Source organism: Ornithodoros turicata, chromosome 1 (assembly GCF_037126465.1).
Source record: "Ornithodoros turicata isolate Travis chromosome 1, ASM3712646v1, whole genome shotgun sequence".
In the NCBI taxonomy this organism is placed as follows: Eukaryota; Metazoa; Arthropoda; class Arachnida; order Ixodida; family Argasidae; genus Ornithodoros; species Ornithodoros turicata.
Genome location: NC_088201.1, coordinates 215,043,544 through 215,056,413, shown reverse-complemented (window position 1 = coordinate 215,056,413; position 12,870 = coordinate 215,043,544). Strand labels below are relative to the sequence as shown.

At 43.1% G+C, this 12,870-nt stretch overlaps 1 long non-coding RNA gene across 1 annotated transcript; it reads left to right on the top strand.

Annotated features, from left to right (window-relative positions):
• Positions 1–11,483: 11,483 nt before the first annotated feature.
• On the top strand, positions 11,484–12,578 carry LOC135376384 (uncharacterized). The gene is made up of 2 exons (XR_010417672.1): positions 11,484–11,525; positions 12,367–12,578. It is a non-coding gene; the product is annotated as an uncharacterized LOC135376384 (long non-coding RNA).
• Positions 12,579–12,870: the final 292 nt, after the last annotated feature.

Below are 12,870 nucleotides of genomic sequence, written 5' to 3'. Positions count from 1 at the left end.
TATCAAGACTCCTTTGAGGTTGTGAATCCACTTGGCTCTGCAAAGCAGAAGCACAAGGTACTAGGGATATACTTCACACTAGGGAACCTGAAGCAGCATAACCGCTCAATGGTGGATCAGCTTCAGCTTTGCCTCTTTTGTACTGAGAAGCTGTTGAAGAAGTTCGGCCACAGAGAAGTATTCGGACGATTAGTTGCAGTGAAGTGAAAGTTGCAGTGAAGTTGAAGTGAAACAACTTGTTATATCTGGCTTGAGTGTTGATAACAAACATTACAAATTCAAGCTTTCTTTCATCCTTGGTGACAACTTAGGTGCCCACCAGATCGGTGGGTTTCTAGAATCATTCAGTGGTGAATACTTTTGCAGATTTTGCTTAGTTACCAGGAAGGAATTTCACGACTGCGCAACCACAAGTGGTGAAATCCGAACACCAGAGAACTATGCTGACTGTGTGGCTCACTTGAACGACACAGGCGCCGCAAACAATAAAGGTGTTAAATTCGAGTCCTTGTTTAATGAGGTACCAGGATTTCACGTGTGCAGAGGACTTCCACCTTGCCTAGGCCATGATGTCTTGGAAGGCGTTATCAGTTACGATGTTGCCATTTTTTTGCGTTATTTTCAAAGCAAGGGATGGTTTTCCGTAAACCTTCTTAATGCCCGCTTGGAGAAACTCCGACTACAAGGTCACGACGCTGCAGACAGGCCTCCAGCACTCAAGGAAGGATTTAAGACACTTGGTGGTCAAGCTGCTCAAAACTGGATTTTTTTAAGGTTCCTGCCTGTCCTTTTGGCAGATATTATTGATCCTACAGACGAGGTGTGGCAACTCTTCCTTCTGCTTCGTGATATTGTGAACCTCGTTTGTGCAAGGAAGATCTCACAGACTCAAATATTGTACTTGAACGAGCTCATTCAGCTGTACCTTGAACTTATTACAGAGCTATTTCCAAGAGTCACATTGAAACCAAAACATCACTTCCTGTTACACTACCCAGAACTGATTTTGAAGTATGGCCCACTGATCTGGCTGTGGACGCTACGATTTGAGTCCAAGCATTCATACTCAAAGAAGGTGGCAAGAGTTTCCAATAATTTCGTAAATCTGACATCGACACTGGCAAGGAAACACGAGCTGCTGCAGTGTTATCTCTCCACTGGTACCATGTTTGGAGCTGATGTCATCGTTACATCAACCAACTCTTCTCAGAAGCACACATTTCCTCACTACGTACTAGAATACTGCAGGTCAGCACTTCCTAGGCCTTCAGAAATGTGCCGGAGTGCGCAGTGTTTTGGCACGACTTACAGTGTGGGCCTTTATGTAGCCATCAGACGAGAAGAAATGGTGATTATATTTGCAAGGATAGAAGCTCTAGCTGTGTGCGAAGATGACAACCTCTTCTTGATTGTGACAGAAACACCAGTAAGACATCTTCATGAATTGGGTGTATATGCTGTTGAAGACGTTGCCGAAACAACTCCCTTGACCTGTGTGAAGGCTACAGACCTTCTGGACTACTATCCGTTGCCTCTGTACAGTTGCCTCAATTTCAAGACCCTTGTACTGAAACACAGTATATTTGATGACTATGCAACGGTGCCAAGTGCCACTTGATTTGAGTGCTCCAGTGGCAGGTGTGCATTCCGTAGAGTAAGTTAAGCTGAATGCCGCGAGCATACAGGGCAGGGTGTGCGCTTCCTCGCAATATATGCCCTAATTTTCTTTTTCGTTATTTGCGATGGGAAATCAGAACTTTTAGGTTTTGATAAACTTGCTTGCAGAAGCTCGGCTTCCTTTGTTATCCTAACTTGCAAGGTGCCAAGCCTGTGTTACATTTTTGCCGTTGCTTTCCGCAGTACAAGGCCGTCCAAGGTATGTGTGAGCTGTCTGCAGATATCAAATCAAGACTGAATCAACTTCTCCCAGACCTTTCGAGAGAAAAGGAAGCCCTGCTACATCAATGCCTATGGGACTTGGGAGTTCGCACCACTGGTGATGTTACATATGTTCAAGAGAGGGAATTATCAACTATCCTAAACCCCATCCAAAGCAGGAAATTTTTGCACCTCTGGAATGATTGTAAGCAGGTGTACCATTCAGTGCATAGGTTGTGCAAAACAGAAGTGCTTCACTTGTACATTACTTAGCAATTTGCATTTGCAAATGATGTTGCAAGGTTACAAAGCCTGTATCTTTGAAATGCAGCTGTGGTAAATTTTGATTGCTGCTGTAGCACTATATTATTGTGCATTAACATGAAAATGTTTGATCACAATTACCTTGTGAGGTAAAGCTTGAAATTATAATTATATAATGTATACGTTCAACTAACATTTGTGACAAGAATGTTTTCGTATCCTTTGCATATTTATACAGCTGAGTAGGAAACATTTCATTTACTTTACGTTGAACTTCCAGTTGACAGCACTGCTCTAACTGTGTCACAACCTCCGGGCAACAACCCAGAGTCACAACTTCTGGAGAACGCACGGCCACCAGTGCCACAACGTGTCAGTGCTGACTGGCCAACAACAATTTCAATACCGTTTCATCGTGCAAACTCTGGCTTCCTGAGTGATTTGGAACAGAAAAAGCGCCCGAAAAAGAAACATCTGCTGGAATTTGTGCGGCTGGTGTGCAGTGACATTCACAATATTTGTGCCAGGCCAGGACGGGCAGCCCTTGCTGAAGTTGCCAGGCGGATTGTGGAGGCGCACCCAGTCTCACTGTCAGATACTCTAGGTGGAGCTGTTGTTGGCTCAGGGTATGACTCTTTGCGTGCAAAACTTGAGAACAGACTCGACAACCTAAATCGTGGCTCTGCGGAGGCAGTGCCGGTGGCACGTGCATCACACAGAAAACGTGTAGCCAGTGACAAGTGTGGTTGTATTGAATGGAACTGCTCCCCACCAGCAGGTGAGACTGCTGAAACACAAGAAGACAAAAGAGCTGATCTGGAAGAAATGTTTGCCATCGAAAATGCAAGCCTTAGCCGTGCAATAGACATGATGCAGCAGACTTATTTTCTACAAAGGGAACACATCAATCAAGGACTATCAGTTTCTCAGGTCCAAGACAAATGGCCGTGGTTGCTAACGACTGAATGCCTACTCAATCATTTCAAGAGGCTCACTGGTATTGATTGTAAAGAACGATTTAGTAATGCTATGTCTCAGAAGGTAAAGGCTGTACTTCAGTTCCTAACGACAAGTCAAAATGAAGAGGTGCAGAAGATCATGCAGTCTGTCAGTCAAGCCTTTCATGAATCTCAAACTCATTACGGAGACCCCGTAGGGATGCTTCTTGGGACCATAGCAAGCTTGAATGAGGACTCGTCCTACCTCATTGTGGAGCTTGGGGTGAGATCGTTATTTGAAGCACAGTTGCATGATTCTCTACGCAATGAAATTCAATACTGGAAAGGGATGCTCCTGCTTCTTGCGTTAGTCTAGAGAATAGATTAAGGTGTTTGCTTTGTTTTGCTTGCCCAAGCTGGTTTCGGCACTGTTGAGGCTATATGTACTGTCACCTTCTGTGTTTCCTTTCTCATTTACTATCGAGTTGGCTTTAGATCCAATTGAGCATGTGTTCCAGTGAGGCATACGTCCTCATCTGCAGTCAACGCATTCAGCTCTGTTTTACTTACGTCTGCAAGCTAATTTTTCTGCCAAGCTGAGCCCTGCGTCTAGCAGTGTGCTGCTAAAATTTTGAATGAATTAACCTTCGTTCCCAGTAACACAAACTGCCACACAACCTGCTGATTGCCAATTCTTGGCTGGCGTGGTCAATTTTGCCATTCCCATTCATGTTTCTTTTTTCTTTTTTCCAGACCGATGTGCTTATCCAAGATGCTCCTCTTCCCCTGACACCAGTGATTGTGTGTGCTGGTAGGTGTCATACAATCTTTGGCTGTGGCGCGTTAGGGATATTTGTCTTATGATGTTCTGAAATGAAATTTGTCCGTAAGACCCGTCCTCCAGGTAACAATAAAAGATTACATTTTTATTATAACAGTTTTAGCACCAACTGTACAATTCGCTTGCTACAGTAATAGTCCTATCGGTATTGCAATAGGAGACCGCCAAAGAAGGTCATGACTTACGACTGGGCGGGGTGTTATGAGTGAAAGGCTTGTAATTCCCATCACAGTTCACAATTGAAAATACTATACTGTCAGTCAGTCTGAACCTACGAACGCATTTTCAGTGTCGAAGGATCTCTTGTAGTTGATCATGTTTCCTCTTCTGACAGGGAGCCCCTACACTTGCCGTACCTTCATGGTTGCAGCTGATCAGCAGATTGTGATGACTGCTATCTCTGATTTTACAAATGCACTCTGCGCCCTGATGGCTCTGTACTTCGTGTTCAACATCGCCTACCCTCGCAGGGCAGAAGCTACACTTGACTTCCTTCAGAGGTAAAATAATGTCAAATCACAAAATAAAGTTGCAAAAGTAACAGTTCAATAGTGCACATGTCTCTTGATTTTCGCCATGGTAACGTATGGGACTGCACAGGGCATGATTGTGGTGTAACCAATTTACGTCATTTTATACGTGAAAGAGTTTCCTGCAATTTTTCTCGAGAGCTTCTTGGGGTCTCAGTATAAATAGTCATCTGTGATGTCACAAAAAGAAGGAAAGCAATAAGGCCCGAAGAAATAGAAAAAAAAAGTTTTTGTAAAGACTAAGTGACTCAACAGAAAAAGTAGGGCAGGTTGGTACAACTCCATTTTTAGCGGCAAGAATAAGGACACTCGGTTAGACACTGAATAGGAAACAACAGGTCGCAACTTTCAACCACTTTTACTGGAATGAGCCCCCCCCCCCCCCCCCGAACATAAAACCAAACAAAATCTTCTCATCCGTACCCTCCCCTCTTCTGGCTGATTGGCGCAGTGTGCGGCGCTCAGGTATGGAAGAAGAGGGGGAGGGTACAGATGAGAAGATTGTATTTGGTTTTATGTTCGGGGGGGGGGGGGGGGGGGGGGGCTCATTCCAGTAAAAGTGGTTGAAAGTTGCGACCTGTTGTTTCCTATTCAGTGTCTAACCGAGTGTCCTTATACTTGTCGCTAAAAATGGACTAAGTGACTAGCTAACAGCTTTGTTTGGCTGCACATACTGTGTTTTTCCACGTTGCCCTTTGTTCTCACTTGCTTTCGGTATGACTCTCCACACGTTCATTCCCAGCCCTGCTCTAGCAATAACCCCTAAGGACTTGCAGTTGTTTACCCACACCTCGGGTCGTGCACTGAGATTTTTCTTCTTGTACACATTCCTTTTGACACGTCATCAACCTAGCCTTTAAATACGATACCCACGAAAAGGGTGGTGCCCCTAAGAAGAACAGTTTGTGTCCGAAGTAATAGCGGCTCCTCACTGAAGCTTTCTCTCATTTAGTGTTCAGTATTTTACATTATCGTTGTAAAGTAACTAAGCTACTTATCTCTCTTTTATACTTTTGATTTTTTTACTGCGATTCTCCTTTTGCCGTCATAGTACTCATCACAAGCTGCAATCGGCTTATTAAAGATGTATTTCGTACAAGTTGTACTTCATCAGCATTTGCTTTGCAGGTGCTTCCTCCAGATAAATCCTGAAAGAGGAACAAAAGCCAAAAGCAAGAGGCGTGGACCTGGAGTTGTGACGCAAAAAGCGCTTTCATTTGTGGAAAAAATCAAGCAATATGAGGCTACGAGCTGGGTGTTTTGTTGAGACAACAACCTGTATGCATAAGTTTTTATTCCGACAGTCATTCCAATTACAAGCTGTAAGCGGAGACCATCACCACGCAGATGCTATGTCGGCTTACTTGGCTCATGCTGCTCCATTCTGACATTATCACAGTTATCATTCTAGCAAGGCCTACAAGTACTAGTCTTATATTTGTTATACTTCTTTCACAATGTGTAGTCGAAGCGCAAAATGAGCGCACCCCTAAGACAGAAGCAGCAACTCTTCAAATGACCCCGATGCAAGAAATTTCCCAATGAAGAAAATAAAATACATATTCATTTGTTGTTTCAGAAATAGGTTCCGTGTGGTTTCTGATCGGGTACAGGACAGCAAACTAGCGCAATCATTCCAGAAACATGCTCCAGTCCCAGTGTAACACCTTTTATGTACATGTAATTCCATGTTTCACTGGAAGCATTCCATGGAAGACACTGTACAGGATGTCTGTTTTTATTGGAAGCTGGACACTTCACAAACACAGCAATGAAAGAAAATTGGCAATGTTTTTGTGGTACTTGTACCTTTAGCAGGGGGTATTTTTCTGTTGTCCCTGTTGGTAACACACATACCACAAAAGTAGTGTCACCCAGGGAACACATGGTAGTCAACTAGACGTCCAGACCTGTTCTAGCCCTAGACTTTAGGGATAGTGCCCAAACTAGACGTTGACTAGACGTCTAAAAGTCTTACCATTATTTAGACGTCTAAAATTAGTGATTTACTAGACATCTTGTAGACATTTAGTAATTGACGTCTAATTGTAGACGTCTTGTAGCTGGCCTTGTATGTACCACATATTAGAAATCATCAAGATTTTTGTTTTATTAGCTTTTTAAGAGGTGTGAACACATTCACACATCAAATACAGTCACTATATTATAAGAGGTGGTTCTAAGCTTAGCTTTCAGGCTTACAAAACTGAAGTTCAATTGTTACAAAACATATGCAGGAAACTGAATTACTTGATGGCAGAGTTAACATAATTGTGGTGTTCAAGTTGTCCGTGAACCGGCCCTGGTGAGTGAGTCTGTTCGCCTTCTGATCCCGAGATCGCTGGTTCGAACCCGGCCAAAAACAGCAGCAACTTAGTGCCAGGATACAGGTTGCTTAGACATGCCATCTTCCACAAGGGACATTAAATACGGTGTGTTGTGTGGTGAGCTTTCATTGCACATTTAAGGACACTCAGGTGGGCAATCCACAGACTGACTGCTGTGGCGTCGCTCATGATCTCAGTTGTCTCGCAATGTAAACCCCAATTGTTATTAAGTCTTCCATGCTGGTATTTGTCCACAAGAGTCGTCACAAGAAATCTAAAAAATGTAGCCAAATGCAGAAAGAGAACTGGAATTAGGAGGGCCATCCAAAAATAAGTTTCCCGATATTTGTTATTCAAAGGAAACACCACTAGGACAAACTGAATGGTGTAGTAGTTGGGTGTGACATCCCGGCACTGCAGATGTTGGTTAATGGAGTGCCGTTCACCTAATGTGTCAGGCATTCAAGCATGGATGTAATATTTCCGAGTACGTCTGACTATCCTAGAACGGAAGAGTTATCCTATTTTTCGTTAAAGAATAAAAGAGTGAAAGAGTACTTTAGAGAATATCCACTGACAGTTAACACCTGTTTATACAAAACACTTTACAGGCATTGAAATGGTGTGTCCTCTATACAGGGTCGTGAAAATCTGCACAATGAACAGTACAGTGGGAGATCAGCTATAACACCACGAAACGACGTTTCTTTTCTGAAATTCCGAGAATTGTTAACGGAGACTGGCGGGTCACTGGTACTGCACTCTGATACTAATGAGAACAAATTTCCTTCAGCATGGGCAACAAAAGTTATGCGAGATGGGGGCCACATTTGCTCGGTAACGTTTGTAAAGAGCAACGAATGAATGCAGCTTGCATTTTCCTTCAATGGTATCAAGACGGTCAAGATGAATTTCTTGGAACAATTTTTATTAATGAAACCTGGATGCATTATGCAAGTGCTGAGACAAAATACCATAGGAAGTCATGGTGGGTGCCCGGTGAAAGCATTCTGAAGGAGGTCAAACTCGCGTTTTCGTCTGGAAAGGCTATGCCGACAATGTTTTAGGACTATCATTGTGTGCAACTTGTAGATTATCTCACATGCACAATGACAGTAAATGCAGATGTACTGCGAGATCCTGGGAAAGCGTCAAACTACAATGAAACAAAAACGCACAGGACTTGGAAGGGTGTAGTACAACCACGTCAACGCTGTCTGCACTCGTCTTGAAAGACTCGGGATTTGTTCCAGAAATTCATCTGGAAATTTGCCAAAGAGAGAAAAAGTACACAAGCGAGCTGGTACAACGTTGAAATAGGAAGCATCACCTTGAGCATGAGGAGAATGAAGTATACAGGAGACACACAAACGTGAGTTTCCTTTTCGTGGGCTTCCTGTATACTTCGTTCTCCTCGTGCTCAAGGTGATGATTCCTACTTCAATGAAAATTTGCCCAATCTGCTGTTCCATCTTCCTCTCAAAGCACCCCTCGGCAGTCACCAATTTGCAAGTGATCATGAAACACAAATTGATCAGGTGAAATGCAAAGTGAATGCCTCATTTTGTAAACAGGGCATAGCATGGCACAGACAACGTATTGAATACTTGGTATCACAGTATCAAAAATGTTCAGCTAAATAAGGTGACTGTGTTAGGGAGTAACGTTGAGCTCTAATCTGTACATAAATTTTTTCAATGTTGTCCTATGGGTTTATTATTTTGATCACAGCAGAGGAACTTTTGTTGGATGATCCTCATACATGAAGGAAATTCCTTATTCTCTTACTTTCCATCACACGTGTGTGGAGCAGCAAGTACAATCTGTTTGCAAATGATCATACTGAGGTAATAAAACTGGACTCTGCAACAACCTTCAGAAACTATGCAAGGAATGGACCACATTAACTTTGTCCAATTATATTATGACCAAATGGATAGTATGTAGTCTTTCATGTTATGTGAGTTGTATGCCCATATATTGTAACAAAAGATCAGTCAAATGAAGGCAGTCTGACTGAGGTATGTAGATAATTTAAATAATGTCCATACATATGATGATCCGAGTGTTTTTGGCTCACTGACATGCATATACACTGACAGCATCCACAACTAGAAGACATTACCAGAATCTAAGTGCTGTGAAGTAATATTTTATTTTACTGAATATATATCTTTTTTTCTTAACGGAAGCCCGCATTTGTTCGGGGCAATGTTTTTTGAACTAGCGTTCCTGATGGCGTTACCGTTGCTGGTAAATGTAAATTTTGTACGAAGTAACTCCCCTGCACCAACACCTTAGCACCAACCGCTACACCAACTTAAAGAAATCAGCAACTAAATTATTGAATCACTGAAACGTCAATAAAAAAGTCGACGCCGACGAATCGTGCAGCGCAGCACTATAAACCATAGCTCCACAAACACAGAAGCACTTTGCACATACTGTGGGCAGCAGATAGCAGATGTTTGTTTACTGCACATAACATTTTCCCACAAGCTACACAGCTGCAGCAGTAAAATGGAATCTGACGTGACTCAGGGATTTCAGAACCCTTCAAAAAACCTTGAAACTGCCCATGGTATCTCTTTGAAACCACTGAACAGGCAATGCGCTACATATTAGGCACACCTGTAGCTCAGTAGCAAAGGCACTGATAAAATGTTTGCAAAAAGAACAGCGATTTTCAACACATACATCACAAAATACGACACTCGTCGCTGCAACAACGATGGCGATTGCATAATGATGATGATGTTGGTGTAACTTCCGCTGGATTGGCATATGTGTTATTTAACATTTAACCTCCACCACCCAATTATAATGAACGGCCACGGAAATTAAAGATATTACAAAAAATAAGTACTCAATAAGCACGAGCTAAAGCAATGGCAATGACGCCTGCCCGTCTACCCAATCACCATCCATCATCCATCCATCCAACCAGTTCGAACCAGTTCAGTTTCAACGGTTGAAACTTCAAACTTTCCGGACGCGCAACGGGTAGCAGTTGGAGTCTTCGCGGCTGCATTCCACTGGTTGTTATACGAAAATCTTTCGAAGTTCTAATCTCCCGCGCGTTTTGTCTTGCAATTTTTGAGCATAGCGAGAACGTACGCCGTGCTGTCCAGTGATAAAAGCTGTTGAGCACAGCAGAGCTCCCAGAGTACTGTGGTGGACAACGTTTCTTTGTTCTCTGGCTTTCCAAGTTTAAGGGGTGAGTTCACTCTTCATTAAAGTATGTGCCTGTTTCTGTGCACCAAATCGCATGTAGTAGAGATGCGTGGCATAATATTGGAATATCGTTTCCTTTATTCGTATCACCGATTGAAGCATATTGGAAGTGTGGGTTGACCTGACTGCACTTGCATTCAAAGTAGTGATTAACGTTGTATGTTCGGCAGTACAACGTTTCATTAAGTGCCTTGGTTCGTCTTTGTGCTAAAACAAATACGGTATCACTAATTAGCCATCGAGATTAACGAGTTTTCGATGACTGTTGAAGTCTTGAGTAAACGAAAGTCGACAGTTATGGTTTGCAGGGCGGACATGCCGGAACATAAATGCTGGTTAGTTCATTGTCATGTCAGCCCGACTTCGGTTGTTGCATTTTTCGCTGGTAGTGAAACTACACACTGAAAATTTTGCGCAAGTACTTTTGTTTGCATATCATGGTTTCATAGCAACTGGGTTTTTCTTTTTATAGGTGCTTGGACTATCTTGCATCGGTGGATATGAAAAAAGTGGTAACCTACCCTACGAAACAGCTGTTTGCACATAAGCTTAACAGTTCCTTGTGAGGTGAGGGGAAGCAGTTGTCACTGACGTGTGACTGTGTTGTCCTCCAATGTTCCTGATGTTCGATGTGCCCCCTAATCTTACTCTGGAGGGTGCCTCTTTAAATTTTTTGTCAACAAAGTATTGCAAATATAGTTGGTGGAAGACTCTAACTGCTTTCCATTTACATGGTTGTCTTGTGGTTAACGAAATCGAACTTTTTTTCAGATGCTGTGAAAGTCAGCAGGGAAGTGCGATGTAGAAGAAACGACTGCCAGAAGCTTGCTAAGGAACCGCACAACCTGTGTGGGCAGCAGACAAAATATTCATCAAACGGTACAAAACTAGTATTTTTGTGCTTGGTCGTTTTGAGACATCCTTGGTATTGTATGGAGAACAGCGTGACTATGTCATTCCGTCTTACTTCACCCAAACAGCTATCTGGTAGTAGTGCAAGATTTGAGTTCGTAAAAGGTTTATTCACTGAAGTCACCTCAGCGCCATACTATAGGTCCCGCAATGTTTAGTCCTTGCATTTGTTTGCTGCATTATGCTTTTTAGGTGACTATTAACACCAAAAATATGGAAATTGCTCAGACATTCTACAAATCACAGAGCAACAAGTTTTAAACACCAGATATACGGTGAGTATAATATGGGTAACAGCTTGACTGAAGTCTACAATAGGGCCGATGGCAGCAAATCTGCCTGCTAGCGACAGTGGCGGTCTCCTGCGGATGACGTCATGTGAATAAACTTGTATACTACTTGTACGTACTTATAATATTTGACGTGGTGATACAGCTCTTGCTTTGTATTGTCTTTTATAATATACACAGTGTTTATTTTTATCCTGTACAGAAGTTTTGCACCAAAGTTATGAGAGCAGCACAGATGTTGTTTTATCGTAATGGAGTGATGGAACTGCTGCGCCAATCATGGAGTGCTTAGCAGTCGCCTGCTCGACCAGGTAAGGTCGTGTGTCACGAGAAAACGCCTGTCACATTGATGTATTTTCACAGCGAAAGCTGTTACATCCTCATTTCCCTGAGATCCTGGCAGCGTCCGCTAGAGCCCTGTGCCGATAAGATTTTTAGCATCCGCGTACATCTTATCCGATCCGCACCGTTGCATACACAACCGTTTAGATCCGCAAGTTTCGAAGGACGCGTAAACACAGCCGGAAGAATGTTGGTATAATTTCGGATGCCTCCATGCTCTCATGGAAGGACTCATGGCGACAAGCGAAGGTAAACCTTTCAACAAACGCGATATGGAGAGACTTCTGGAACGCTTCCTCACCGGTGCTCGTGTGGACGCCAAAATGCCTTCTCTCCTGTCTTGGCCGTGCATGGTCAAAGGTGAACCCGGACATGTGCTCGCTGTCGGTGCGCAATACAAATAAATTGCTAGTAGAAAAATTACAGCATGCGGTATATCTGCATCCGACCTCGAGCCATCCGATCCGCACACCGCAGAAAGTGATAAATTCTCATCCGAATCCGCAAGTATCTTACGGATATCCGCTTCCATCCGCGGATGGTGCAGGGCTCTAGCGTCCACATCAGGTAGTGACGCGCAAACAGATTTTCAGCTGTTGCTGCAATTTGTGTTGTGTAGCTGTAACAGTTCTGTGATTTTTGTACGTGCAGCTTCTTTTCTTTGTGTCTCTCAGATCAGTGTTGATACAGCTTTTGCTCTTATGTGGCCAGACAAGCATCCCGTGAAAGAGTGTGCATAGCCACTAAACAAACTAGTTAGAACTAGCAGGCTACATAATGCTTTCTGACATGTTTTGTTCTATTTTCTAGCCACAGTGAGTCATTGGAGGCAGTGCTGCAGCACCAACAATCACTCATTAGAAGAAAGGAATGAGGTGGCCATCAACACCCTGCTGCCAGTTCAACACTCCTCAGTCAAAACACAAGATGCCTGCTTGGCGGCAAAGTCAATCCAGTTTTAGACAAGAGTTTTGTACCGTAGACTTCGTGTGTGGTTTACTGCAAATAAATGTTTATGCTGAGATCCGTGTTGCTATCAATTATATCATATTTCTGCATGAATGCATGCCAGGACGGTAGCAGGACTAGTCATGGTCTAAAGTAGGTCTAAAGGTGGCTAAAGTAAGGTACAGGAAATGTATAACCCTAGACCTGTCGCCTGAATGGAGGGATAAAATTGGTCTAGCTGTACACTTCATGTCTAATACATGGTTAAGTGTCTGACCCTGTTCCAGACATCCAGGTCAAAAGAGTGTCTAAATCACGGCTAGGTACATAGACATCGGATGTCTAGGGCTAGATGGCTAGGTGGCG